We start from the raw sequence: 13,959 nt of genomic DNA on the forward strand, positions 1-13,959 counted from the left end.
TGAGTTAGGCTTGGGGCCATCCAGGCCTGCGGTCTGGCCCAGCACGAAGGACCTCTCCTAAAGGCCCTGGGAGTCCACACAGAGCACGTGTGGTTGAGCACACTCTGCAGCAGTGAAGGCTCCACCCCATCAGATAGACAACCGGCTGCTGGCAGGGGGCCCAGCCCCCCTGAACCATGGGTTTGCAACACCCTCAAGAAACAGCAACTAGCCTTGAGCAGAAGTGAGATGGAAACACCCCTCAGCCTAGGACTTATGGGTGTCCAGGCAGAGAAAGGAGGTGGCACAGGCATCAGGTGCTAGGGTGCTGGGGCCTCCTGAGAAGCAACAGGTGTGAAGCAGGGCAATTAGCTGAGAAAGAGGCAGAGGAGCAGCAGCCAGATCTGATTGGAGAAGCCACTGAGGTTACATCATCTGCTGGTGAGTAGGCTTGATTAACTCTCTGATGAGTGGGGTATTGCCAGGGAACTTGTTCTTCTTCAAGGAGCCAGAAGAAGTGGTAATTAGGTTTGTCTTTTAAAACAAAACTATTCTGAACCTTCCCCCAGGGTGTCCTGAGCACTCTGGCTTCTCTCTGAGAAAAGCAGGAAGAGCCTCTATTCATAACCCATGACTTGGAGAGGCCCCTTGGTGTGATATGGGCGGTTGCTAATGTCTTTGGAAACTACTAATTTGCCCACGCAATTTGTTCCTCTACACCAGCCATGCAGGGAAACCATTCCGTTATTTTGATCTTCCAATAGGCTAGTGTTTACCATGAACTCACCAGCAACGCCATGTGTGTGTTATGTGTGTGTGTGTTTTGCATAATGGCCTTACAAAGCCATGGGACCGCTGTCCTTGCTAAAATTTTTAAACATGTTCCAATTCTGCACTGAGGGCAGGCATTGACAAGGAGTGCTTCGGGGAGGCCTTGGCGAGCAGAGGGGTTAACACTTGAAGGATGGTTTTAGAGAGCAAAGGTGCACAAGGAAAGTGGCCCCAGGTTCCCACCACCACAGGAGCCAATGATGGGGAGCAGACCTTTGGCACCATCTACTCTGCAGCAGGCACCATGCTAGGGCCTTACCTAGCTTGTCTTGTTGACTTCTTGCAACTCCCCTTTGACGCAGGTATTACACTTTCATTGTTCCACGTTTCCGCTTATAAAAAAGCTTTAGCCCTTCAGTCCCACCTGAAAATGTAAACCTTCTGTAAATAAAACCTTTCCTGACTTTATCAGTAAAACTAGTTATGCTTGCCTTTGTTAGTTATTATTGCTGTTGTTAATAATAGTAATAATATCTCCACTTATAATTCCTTGCCACTAGTTGTAGGCTAGTGTAGGGATAGTGCCTACTGTGCTGGTTGTTTTACACCCAGAGCCTAGGAGTGGTTGGCACATGATAGGCACTCGTTTTCTAGCTGCTGAGTGAATGAACAAGAGTGAAGTATTTGCCTCCTCCCAGCTTCTGGGCGTGCCCGAGGCTCACCCCTGTCGGACCCATTTCTGTGTCTGCCGAGTCCTCACAATCTGCCACAACCCAAGTATTCAGTGCCTCCATTGAACGAGTGAGCAGGACCGTGAGAGGCTGCTACTCGCCAGTGCCCGGCCCAGGCCCCCTGTCTGTGTGCCCTCATCTGTCTCAGCCTCTGCTCCAGGAATTCAGCAAGGGTGCCCTTGACCCTTCGCCTCTGGACCACGAGGTCCTCCACCTGAAGACCAAGTCTTCTTCACTTTTAAATCCTTCATACTTGCACAGCACCCGGTACAGAGCAAATGCTCACCTGGCTACCTGTGGACTTTTGCATCCAGCCGGACTCAAAGGAGAACAGAGTTCAGATGCATTTGAACTTATCACCCAAAGCTTGTCTTCCACAGAAGTTGCCTGTTTTGGTTAATTAAAGACCTGTTTTCTAAGTCCTAGAGGAAAACATTGGCAGGAAAATCTCAGACATTCCACGCAGCAACATCCTCACAGACATGTCCCCTAAAGCAAGGGACATAAAGGAAAGAATAAACAAATGGGGCCTCATCAAAATAAAAAGCTTCTGCATGGCTAAAGAAAACAGCACTAAATTACAAAGAGAACCAACAGTATGGGAAAACATATTTGCTAATGATGCCTCAGACAAGGGTCTGATCTCCAAAATATATAAAGAACTCACACGACTCCACTCCGGGAAGACAAACAACCCAATTAAAAAACGGGCAAAGGACTTGAACAGACACTTCTCCAAGGAAGACATACAAAGGGCCCAGAGACATATGAAAAGATGCTCAGCATCACTAGCCATCAGAGAGATGCAAATTAAAACCACAATGAGGTACCATCTCACACCCGTCAGAGTGGCCAACATAAACAAATCCACAAACAAATGTTGGAGAGGATGCGGAGAAAAGGGAACCCTAGTGCACTGTTGGTGGGAATGCAGACTGGTGTGGCCACTGTGGAAAACAGTATGGAATTTCCTCAGAAAACTAAAAATGGAACTGCCCTTTGACCCAGTAATTCCACTGCTGGGATTATACCCTAAGAACCCTGAAACACCAATCCAAAAGAACCTGTGCACCCCAATGTTCATAGCAGCACAATTTACAATAGCTAAGTACTGGAAGCAACCTAAGTGCCCATCAGCAAATGAGTGGATCCAAAAACTACGGTACATTTACATGATGGAATTCTACGCAGCAGAGAGAAAGAAGGAGCTTATACCCTTTGCAACAGCATGGATGGAACTGGAGAGCATTATGCTAAGTGAAATAAGCCAGACGGTGAGGGACAATTACCATATGATCTCACCTTTAACTGGAACATAATGAATAGAAGAAAAAAGGAAACAAAATATAACCAGAGACATTGAAGTTAAGAACAATCTAACAATGGTCAAGGGGAAGTGGGGAGGGGACAGCGAGGAGAGGGGATTACAGGAACTACTATAAAGGACACGTGGACAAAATCAAGGGAGAGGGTGGAGGTGGGGGAGGGAGGGGGGTTTGGCTGGGGTGGGGTGGAGGGATGGGGAGAAAAGGCACACAACTGTAATTGAATAACAATAAAAATTTTTTTTAAAAAGACCCATTTTCTCAGTCACAAAGGCCTAAAGCTCTGCGGGAGTGTTGTAGCCTAATGGAAAAGAGCAGACTTCATGGTCAGACTTCTCTGGGCTTGAATTTGGCCTTGGCAACTCTGGGCTGTCCTGCCTGGACAAGTTCTTTACCCTTCCTGAGCCTCAGTCTCCCTCCTCTTCAAACAAAAGGGCATAAGGCACACTATTCATCCATTCAGTAAGTATTAATGGGGTGCCTAATACATGGCAGGAAGAGCTCTAGGCTCTGGGGACGACACAAAGATGTGAACAAAACAAACATGGCTCCTGCCTGGACGATGAACTCCAAGCCAGAGAGAAGGACACTAAACAAAGAGGCCAGTAAGCTTCTACTGGACGGCGGTCTGTGCTAGGGAGAAAAATCAGTGAGGGAAACGGAGTGGCACGGTCAGGGTCGTCAGTGCCTCGTCCTGGTGGTGTTGCAAGAAGGCCCTTCCAATCCCTCTTCTACCTGGAATGAGCTCTGGGGAAGAATGCCCCAGAGGGAGGGAAAGAGCAAAGAGCCTAAGGCTAGAGTTGGAAGTTTAGAGCTGTTCTGTCTGGGGGCTGCTATAGGTGCGGCTGGAGCGGGCTTGGCTGCCTCTCCCTTGTCTCCTGCAGACAAGTCTTGCCCCATCGGTCAGGGTCCCTCCTGCCCTCGTCCATCTAGTCCTTCCCTCTGCTCCACACCTCCTTCCCTCAGCCCTTCACTGCTGTTGAAGCTACCCACATAGCAGTCAGCCTCCTGTCTCTTGCACCCCAATCCAGCCCAAATGCAACTCCAATCATGTCCTCTTCCTGCTTGAAAGTCTTGAAAGGGCTAATGGCTCATCATCTCCATATTCTTAGAAGCTCACATTCAAGACCTTCCCCCATATGATATGGGCACCTTTACCTCTGCCACCCATACTCTTCTGCCCTCCCAGAAACATTGGCTACTTATAGAGAGAGTTGTGTGCAGTATGTCACTCCCAGCAGAATGACCCATGAGCCTAACAGCTCTCCTGTGACAAAGTGATTGTGATGGGCCCGTACCCCAGATTCCCTGGCCCACCCACCATGCCCCAGCCGTGGAGCACACATACACCTGTTGATCACTGGCTCATCGCTCACCCCCACCTCACGCTACCAGGGACTCCACGGTAATGGGTCTCCTCTTACAGCTACAAAATGGCATGCGGTTTCCCAAATGAGTTCCCTGTCACTGTTCTTAACTCTCTTGATGTCTGTCCCTATTGGCCCCTCACCCATAACAAGATGCCCTCATTTTGCCTTTATTGGTTCTGACAGGAGATCCAGGCTCCAGGTCATGGATTCCCACAGCTGACTGCCTGTTAAAAGCTCCCCGAATCCTCCATTTCTCTATCTTTTGTCAATCTGAGCTCAGTCCACAAAGGATTGGTGTCCAGACTAAGGACAGATAATAAGCTGGGACCTGCTGACCATAGATGGAACAGCAAAATTCCTGATATTGTGTTTCCACCAGCCTGGAGAACAGATTTCACCATCCCCTAAAATGTCCCTGCTGGTGGAATGTGTGATGGATTTAAAGGCTGGCTAGTTTGGGGCCCTTGCACAAGGAAGTACTGGCACTGTGACTGACACCTACCACCATGTGGCTCTTGGAGAAAGCAAGAGAAAGCCTGGTCCCCAGCGCCAGTGTTCTATAATAAAATAGCGTGCTCAAGGCGCTCTATTCCCCACCACGTGAAGCTGAAGCAAGGACAGTTTCTCACAGCTGTGGAATACAGATGCCCCGGGCATTATAAATGGGCAGGCCCGAATGCTATCACAGAGCCTAAAATCCCCAAAATGTTGTCGTGCAGCCTTTAGGCTGCCACTGGGCCTCCGTCTGGGACAGTTTTCCTACTCAATGCCAGGACACCTGGCAATATGCCACCCCCAGTGTCAATTCTGTGTGGAGCGTGCAACCCTTTTTCCACAGCAGCACGGCCCAGGTGCATTACATCACCTGAGCAGCTCGGGAAAAACCCACAAGAATGTGGTCCTGCACACAGTGAACCCCCGCAGGCTGCCTTTCCCATTGTCATGATGACCCGTTTACTGCCTGACGCACAGCCAAATGTGCTTCAGCAATCCTTCCGCCCTGCAAGTCTGATGACAAGCCTTCCCAATGTTAGCAACGCCTCCGTGACCTGGATCTGGCTCTAGAGACGCACTGGCCCAGGGAGCCAGCCTCCTCACTGCAGGCGACCACAGCCCCGATGACCACCACGTCTCAGAGGACAGCTACCAGTTACCATAGCAGCTACCAAGGTGCCCCCTGCCAGAGCACAGGCATCTTCCCCTCAGGGGCTGCCCCACTCAGCAGGTACCACACACTCAAAAGAGGTGAACACCAGGCTGACTGAAGTTCTAGCTCTCTCCTCCCCATCCTCTTCTTTGGGCGCAATAAACCCCGTTCCCTCTATGGTTTAAACTTCCCCTCCTGGACCCTCCTAAGCAAGCCTACCCCCAGGCTAATCTGTATGGTCACTTCCCAATGGCTGGACCTCACACAATCTTAGGCACACTCTGCCCCCACAAAAAGGGCCCACAAAACCGCCAATACCAATGCTGCTGGTCTGGACCCCTAGGTCATGCCCAGTCCTATCCAGGGCCAGGTGGCCAGGATGTTGATTGATGTTCTCAAGCCTGACCCCCGGCCCCCGAGCCCAGATCATACATCCATCCAAATGCACATGCCTGGGTTTGTGTCATAGCATGACAGGACACGTGGCCCAGATATTTAAGGGACACAAACAATTAGAACCCCCCAGGGGAAACCTGGCTCACCTGTGCCACTCCCCTACGTACCTCCCTCCTGATGTCCCAACTCCCTAAACTCACCGGGGCACTCTACTAACTCTGACGATATCCTGAACATTTTTCGGACCGCCCCCTGGTCGAACTCTGGGGCCTCCGTCCCCAGCGGCAGGCGCTGAGCTGTTTCCCTACCCTTTGCCCTACATACAGGAGTGTCGCCTGGGACTGCAGAAATGAGACTACGGGCTCACAACATGGTTACACAAGGAGAAGAGCAGAGGCAACAGAGGAAATGCCCAAGGCCCTGTCAGAACCTTGTGGCATAAACGGCAGTAGCACTTGAGGCTTTCACAGAAGGACAGAAGTCCCTGACTCATTGCCAGGGAGGCAGACAACAGACTAGCTCCCAGTGACCTGCCAGCTGCCCAGGAGTACGAGCCCTCCAGGGAGCTCCCTGCTGTGCGTGTGTGGACAAAGAACACAGGCGCAGGAGTCCACAAAGACCAACAGATCCCCCCCAACCCAAACCAAATTTTACACGATGTGCCCTGAGCTCCCTAGGACTTAGATGACCCTGGCAGCCTGGGGTAACCTTGTTCCAGGGGCCCTCTGCCCACAAGTGGACTTTATGTACCGAACTGATATGTAAAATCAATACACCTACAGACAAGGACGTTAACAGGAGTCTTGGCATGGTGAACCAAACGTCAAAAGGTGAGTTCTGAGAAATTGAGTTGGATGCAAAAATTAGCTCCCAGCAAAATGACTTTTGGCCAATCAGTTGATACCCACCAGGGCAGAAATCATCAGACACCCATGCCCCTACTTCTGCTACACCTAGTAGGTCCGATGCAGGGTAACCCAAGCTGCCCCCTTTTAATTTCCTCCCCAGCTTGCCCACACCAGAATACAGCACCTGAAATTAATCTACCGCCTCCCAGCATTTGTCAACAGGTAAGCTCCTGTTTCACATCTGTGTCTCCAGAACCAGGCTCTCTCTCCCTGCAGATGCCAAGGAGCCCCCTCGTCCAGGGACTCCCCTCACTTTGCCGATGCCTGAGTCAGTAATAACCTGCTGGGCTACTTGTGATTGTGGCTCAGATATGATGCATTTGGCAAACCGGTGGCCAGACTGGACCATAACAATATTCCAATGAAAGGAAATAGGAACCTGTCATTATTCCATCACTACCCCAGACCTGCACCTCCAACTCCTGACCCCACTCCCGGTCCTTACTCACTCTGCTTCCTGCCAGTCACCCCTGCTCTGTTTTCTGGGTTGGTTAGGAGAACCTGCTTTGAAATCACTGGCTTTTAATCCCTACTCAGTCGTAGTAGCTCTGTGGCCTGGAGCAAGTTCCTTAGCTTTTCTGTGACTCAGTTTCCTGAGTCATAGTCACATTACTTACTTAGGGTATTGTAGAGAAAATATGCAAACAAAAGACATTCTAGGTAAAGCTCCTAGTACAAGCCTGACACAAAGGCAATTCCCAAGTATTCACTCATCAAGGGACAACTCAGAAAGCCTCCTCCAGAAAGCCTTCCACGCCTAGTCCCATGCCAGGTTCTCCTAAATCCAACCAACTGCATTTTTTTAATGTTTTTTTTTAATTATTTTATTGTTCAATTACAGTTGTCTTCATTTTCCACCCACGTGTCCCCCCACCCCAGACACCCACCCCTCCCTCCCTTGCTTCCACCCTTCCCCTTGGTTTTGTCCATGTGTCCTTTATAGTAGCTCCTGAAAACCCTTCCCCCCATTATCCCCTCCTGCCTCCCCTCTGGTTACTGTCAGATTGTTCTTCATTTCAGTGTCTCTGGTTATATTTTGCTTGCTTTTTTCATTTGTTGACTATGTTCCAGTTAACCCTGAAACACCCATCCAAAACAACCTGTGCACCCCACTATTCACAGCAGCACAGTTTACAATGGCCACGTGCTGGAAGCAGCCGAAGCGACCCGACTGCATTTTTGTTGGCACTTTGCCGTTGCTCACGTATTGGTCCTCTATTACACATGTGTTCATTTTGACTCCCCAAGGAAGAGATAAAGGTCCTTGGAGGAAGGGACTATGTTGTATCTGGCTCTCCTACTGACTTGCTGTGACATCTTGAACTTACTTTTCTTGGGATTGAGTTTCTTTCTCTGAAATGACAGGCACACAGCATGTGTGCCCACATGTCCCCACGGCATAGCCTTGGGAGACACAGTATTAAGTTATTCTTCCTAGAGCCTGGCTCCAGACTCCGAATCCTTCTTAACCCAGTGCTTTGGACAATGTCTACTAATTTATTCAATAAACACGTATTGAGTATTTAATAGGTTTGGCCCTCATTTAGTATTCTAGAGATAAAACGTTGGGCATCTTTTCCCCGCACTTATGGAACTCGTCACTAAGTAAGGGAAAACATGATAAACAAATACATAACAATGAAACTCTGAGGTGGTGATAAGGACAACGAGGAAACCAGTAATGGTGTGTTAGTGCCTAGAGAGGGGGCTGCTTTGGACTGGGTGTCCAGGGAAAGGTTGTTAGAGATGCTAGAAACTTTGATCTGGTATATTCGGTGTGGGCCTAAGAATATGTGCTGTTAACCAGCAAGTGCAGGAAGTTTGAGGAACCCTGACGAGGCGAGTAAGAAGGAGGGGCTGGAGACAGAAGACCTAGGCTCAAAACTCGTTCCCTACCCTTACGTAGTTGTGTGGCCCTGGGAAAGTCATTGAACTTCTCTAACCCCCAGTCTCCCTCCCTGTAAAACTACTACTACTGATCCCAGAGGGTTGTGATTAGGATCAAATAAGGCAAAACATATCAAGTACCTGGCAATAGTATGTGCTCAATAAAAGGTAGCTATTATTTACAACAAGAGGTCTCCATTCCTAACTGTAATCTTTTGTCTGAATTCCTCAGAAGACAAACCCAACAAAAGAGTTGATTTTTGCCTAATAAAACTGTTCCTCTTAAAAATTAATTCTCAAAAGACCTCGTTGTGAGCGAGAAGGCCAGAGTCCAATGAATAAGTGTCCTGTGGCTCTCGTTTAGGCAGGTTTGAGATTTGAAATAACTGTGGCCCAATTTCCTCTCCTAATAAAATGGAAGCCTGGCTACTTGCCCTATCTTGGAGGGTTTCAGGTAGGGGGTTGATTTCTGAGACCCAAATGAATGTGAGATTTGCAAAGAGCGAGACACAAACAGAACACTCTCCTTCTTAGACAGCCAGAGCATCCAACTGAACGGCCACAGCAGCAGCGAGAAGGACGGCTCCTGATACCCCAGCCCCGAACATTTGGAGAAGTGCACGGCTCCTTCAAATTTATAAACTAAACTGGTACATAACGAAGAAAAAAAAAAGTTGGGCAGGAAGCAGCCTTTTCAACCAGTGAAGAAACCGTTAGAATCCATCCCTTTGCCCTGATGCCAAAGCTCCGCCTGCCCCACCCAGCCACACTATCAAGGACCCTCACACTATCAGAGAGCCCTGGGGACATTTGTCCCAAGTTTATCAAGGACCTGTGGAAACATTTCTCTAACTGAAGATAAAGAACTTTTTTTTCTCTCTGTCTCTCCATTCTACTTCTAGCTCCTACCAGAGAGTTCCTCTCATTTTCTTTCACTAACAACAGTTCTGAAAACAAGATATTTTTCCTCCTGGACTTGAAGTAACTGGTGGAGAGGAAGGTAAGATGAGTTTTATTCATTCATGTGTTCGCTCATTCATTCCTGCAGTACTAGTGGGTAGATACACTGCAGTACTATGTGCTAGATACTATGTGGGAGCTTACAGTCTTTGGGGGAGCCGGAGAGTACTTAATTACAACATGCAGAGTTACACGTCGTGCTCTAAACTGGGAGTGAGATCTCACCGTGGTGGGTCCGAATCTAGTCACAGGGGCCCCGGGGAATTCCCTGAAGAAGTAATATTTGAGCTGAGAGGCTGTGCTTGCTAGATTTTGCTCTTGCCCTCCACGCACGGGTTTTCAGGATTAGAAGGATCCCTCAGGGCCGGAAAGACTCGCTGCCATTGCCTGCCAGTCCTGTTTCCACTGCCAAGTCATGGCCCCCAAGTCACGATTACTTGACCCTCGTGAAAGTTAGGGTGGAAATGACTTATTGGAGTGATAGAGAAGCCAGAATAAATCTGCCAGGACCTCCTTCAAGATTCTGTTCGCTCTGCAAAAGTTGCCAGATAAAAGATATTTCCAGATGGAAATACAAATGGAATATTTTTTAATAGCTCTTCCTTTGCTAGCTACGAGCCCAGGCAGCCTTCTGCAATGTGGTGGGAGGCAGTGTAGCCTGAGAGAGTGAGAGGAGCTGAGCTGGCCCTGGGGCCTTGGGAAAGGGGCTGAGGCTGGAGGGGCATTAAAGATGCCATACATACAAGAGAGCCCCTCCCTCCACTACCACCCAAAACGGAACATGCGCCTGCTACACTCTGACTCCTGGACCCTCGGAGGAGCCGGCAGGTAGATACCTGTAAGAGCGCTGAGTTCCTTTAAGGATGTGGCTTTACATAACAGCAAACTGCACCCTCTTTCCCTGTCCTTGGAGCCAAGTGAGCTCCACAAGGAAGGTCATCTGGACGTCACAGAGCAGCGCTGCTCAGAAAGGCCTAAGTGGGCAAGGATTGCCCTGAGGGGACCTGGAGAACATCTCAGGGCTCCCAGGACCAGCTTTCCAACAGCACTGGGGTTGTTAACTGGGTCCACAGATGAACCTGAGAAGGCTTGGAGCTCCCAGAAATAGCGGGTGAAGTTCTGCATGTTGGCAGAGTTGGTAACCTAGGGAATGGTCTTTGACTTTCACCAGTGTGTTTCTTTATTGTGGTAAAATACACATAACATAAAATTTACCATTTTAGCCAAGTTCGGTGGCACCAGGCACACTGGTGTTGCTGCGTAGCCATCGCTGCCACCCATCTCCAGAACTCACAAAAAATACAAATCTCTCATTTACTTACGTTTCAACTGTTTCATGTTTCAATTACAGTTGACATTCAGTATTATATTAATTTCAGCTACAGCATAGTGGTTAGGAATTTATTATGTATCTCCAGGCTTTTCTTTTTGTCCTCCCGAACTGAAACACGACACCCATTGAACAAAGCTCTCCCCTGCCCCCCACCCCAGTCCCTGGCAACCACCATTCTATAACGCCTTCTGTCTCTAGAAATTTGACTGCCCTGCTTACCTCATGTGAGTGGAATTAGACAGTCTTTGTCCTTTTCTATAAATTATGCTATTTATGTTATGCTATTACAGTTGTCCCAACGTTCCCCCTTTGCAACCCTCTGCCCAGTACCCCCATTCCCTCCAGTAATCCCCCCCCTTAGTTCATGTCCATGGGTCATGGATATAAGTTCTTTGGCTACTTCATTTCCTATACTGTTCTTAATATCCCCCTGTCTATTTCCTACCTACCAATTTATGCTTCTTAATCCCTGCACCTTTTCCCCCATTCTCTTCCTTCCCCCTCCCAGCTGATAGCCCTCCAAATAATCTCCATACCTATGATTCTGACCCATTCTGGTTGTTTGCTTAATTTGGTTTTTTAGATTCAGTTATTGATAGTTGTGAATTTGTTGTCACTTTAGTGTTCATAGTTTTGATCTTTTTCCTAAATAAATCCCTTTAACATTTTATGTAATAATGGCTCCATGATGATGAACTGCTTTAGCTTTACCTTGTCTGGGAAGCACTTTATCTGCCCTTCCATTCTAAATGATAGCTTTGCTGGATAGAGTAATCTAGGTTGTAGGTCCTTTCTTTTCATCACTTTGAATACTTCTTGCCAGTCAGTCCCTTGCCTGCAAAGTTTCTTTTGAGAAATCAGCTGACAGTCTTATGCGAACTTCTTTGCAGGTAACTCTCTGTCTTTCTCTTGCTGCTTTTAAGGTTCTCTCTTTATCTTTAACCTTTGGCATTTTAATTTTGATGTGTCTTGGTATGTTTCTCTTGGGGTTCATCTTGTTTGAGACTCTCTGTGCTTCCTGGACTTGTATGTCTATTTCCTTCACCAAATTAGGGAAGTTTTATTTCATTATTTTTTCAAATAAGTTTTCAATTTCTTGTTCTTCCTCTTCTCCTTCTGGCACCCCTGTGATTCGGATGTTGGTACGTTTGGAGATGTCCCAGAGGTTCCTTATTCTATCCTTGTTGTTTTGAATTCTTTTTTTCTTCTTGCTGTTTTGATTGAATGCTTTTTTCTTCCTTATGTTCCAAATCATTGATTTGAATCTTGGCTTCATCCCCTCCAACTGTTGGTTCCCTGTAGATTTTTATTTCACTTAATATAAACTTCATTGCTGCCTGGGTCTTTTTTGTGCTGTTGCCATACTCAGTGGGTTCAAACCAGTGTTTTGAACTCTGCCTCCGATAGGTTGGTTATCTCCATTTCGTTTAGTTCTTTTTCTGGAGTTTTGTCTTTCATCTGTTTCTTTCAAGTGGTATCTCACTATGGTTTTGATCTGCGTTTCTCTAATGACTAGTGTTGTTAAATATCCTTTATGTGCTTTTTGGCCACTTGTATATCTTCTTTGGAGAAATATCTATTTAAGTTCTTTGTCCATTATTTACTGGGTTGTTTGGCTTTCTGTTGTTGAACTGGAGGAGATCTTTATATTTTCTGGATATTCCACCAGTTGCTTTTTCACTCTGTTGGTAATGTCCTTTTGATACAGAAACAGTTTTAACTTTGTTGCAATGCATTTTATCTAATTTGTTGCCTGTGCTTTGGTGTCATACTCAAAAAATCATTTCTAAATCCAATGCTATGTAGATTTCCCCTTCTGTTTTCTTCTGGGAGTTTTAACTTTAGTTACCAGGTTTGTAAGAGGCCTGTGACTGACAATGCACAGGGCATCCTCAGTACTGTTGCCAGGGAGAACTTCCTCACCAACGTAAAGACGCTCAGGTCTTGGTCAATGGGAATGTTGGAAGTGGGAAATTGGCAACATGGATGTGACATCTGAAGTCTTTAATTCAAAGGAATTATTGAGTACCTCCAAATTTATATCAGTACCCTGGGAACTAATGAAAATGATCGCCATGGCCTCTCTTCTCCAAGAACAAGGGCGCTTTTGCAGGAGCAAGATGCTGTACAGACAGGAAATCGCTGCACTGAAGAGCGGAGTCTAAGGAGCACCTAACCAGGCCCGACAGCCAAGAGCTGCGGGAACTCGGGAAAGGATCATCCACCATGAGCTTCTTGGAAAAAAGAAACCTTTAGCTTGAGCTGGGTCTGGGTGGATGGACACAACTGCAAGAGGAGAGAGGACCGGGGAGGATTTTGTGCTAACTGCAGTGATGACTGCCTCTTACTGAGCACTTACTATGTGCCAGACACCACGTTCTGCCTACTGCATGCCTTATCTCAGTTACTCCTCCTAACCTTGCATTTATCATTGTCTCTATTTTATCGTTGCAAGCAGTGAAGCTCAGAGATTTGCCTAAGATTAATTACCCAGATAGTAACTTGTGAAGCAGAGACTCAGACCAGGTTTATTTATCTCCAGAACCTTTATTCTTAACCAGTCTACTATTTTAGCACTGAAGTTTTGAAACACAGACATCCCAGACAGAGAAAACAGGATAGGACAATGCATCTAAATGGGCACCAGTAGGATGTTTGAGACTAAGCAGGAGCAAGCAGTCTGTCTAGATGGGAAGGTTCAGGCTCTAGGAGTGAGAGATATAAAGTTGAATCAATGGAGTGGGCTGCATCACAGGGCGCCTGTAATGGAAGCTCAGGGAGTCTGGTCTGGATCTTCCAGAAGGACAGGATCACACATAGAGCTACGGCTCTAACCTTCCAGTCCCCCTCTTCCCTTTATAAAAACGAGAACCCTGAGGTCCCAATAGGTTAAGCAGCTTGCCAATGACCACAGGCAATAGGGAGCCATTGCAAATTCTTGAGCAGAGTGGTAACAGTGAATAAAACAATATTCTTGTTGTTTTCTTCAAAAAAATATTCCATATAGGTTAGCTTGGCAATAAGATATCTGAGGGGCAACTGAAGGGAAGCAGAAAAAAGCACACAGCTCTTCCCCTGTTTTTTTCTAAAGGGTATTTCTAGGGAGCAGGGCAGACAAGACTCCTTCCTACTGAGGTTTGAAACTTGAGAAG

The 13,959-nt window shown here is 47.3% G+C and overlaps 1 protein-coding gene across 4 annotated transcripts in view; it reads left to right on the forward strand.

The window, feature by feature from the left end:
* Positions 1-281: 281 nt before the first annotated feature.
* Positions 282-13,959, forward strand: part of LMO2 (LIM domain only 2) — a 32,187-nt gene continuing 18,509 nt past the window's right edge. For 2 of the 4 annotated variants that reach the window (XM_053924708.2, XM_053924710.2), the window contains exons 1-2: positions 282-420; positions 9,417-9,514. The gene's annotated coding sequence lies outside the window, so the exon portion shown is untranslated. Of the gene's footprint in view, positions 421-9,378; positions 9,515-13,959 lie in introns of those variants that run through there. The other 2 variants (XM_053924711.2, XM_053924712.2) reach the window with 2 other exon arrangements.

This window comes from Desmodus rotundus, chromosome 5, assembly GCF_022682495.2.
Source record: "Desmodus rotundus isolate HL8 chromosome 5, HLdesRot8A.1, whole genome shotgun sequence".
NCBI lineage: Eukaryota > Metazoa > Chordata > Mammalia > Chiroptera > Phyllostomidae > Desmodus > Desmodus rotundus.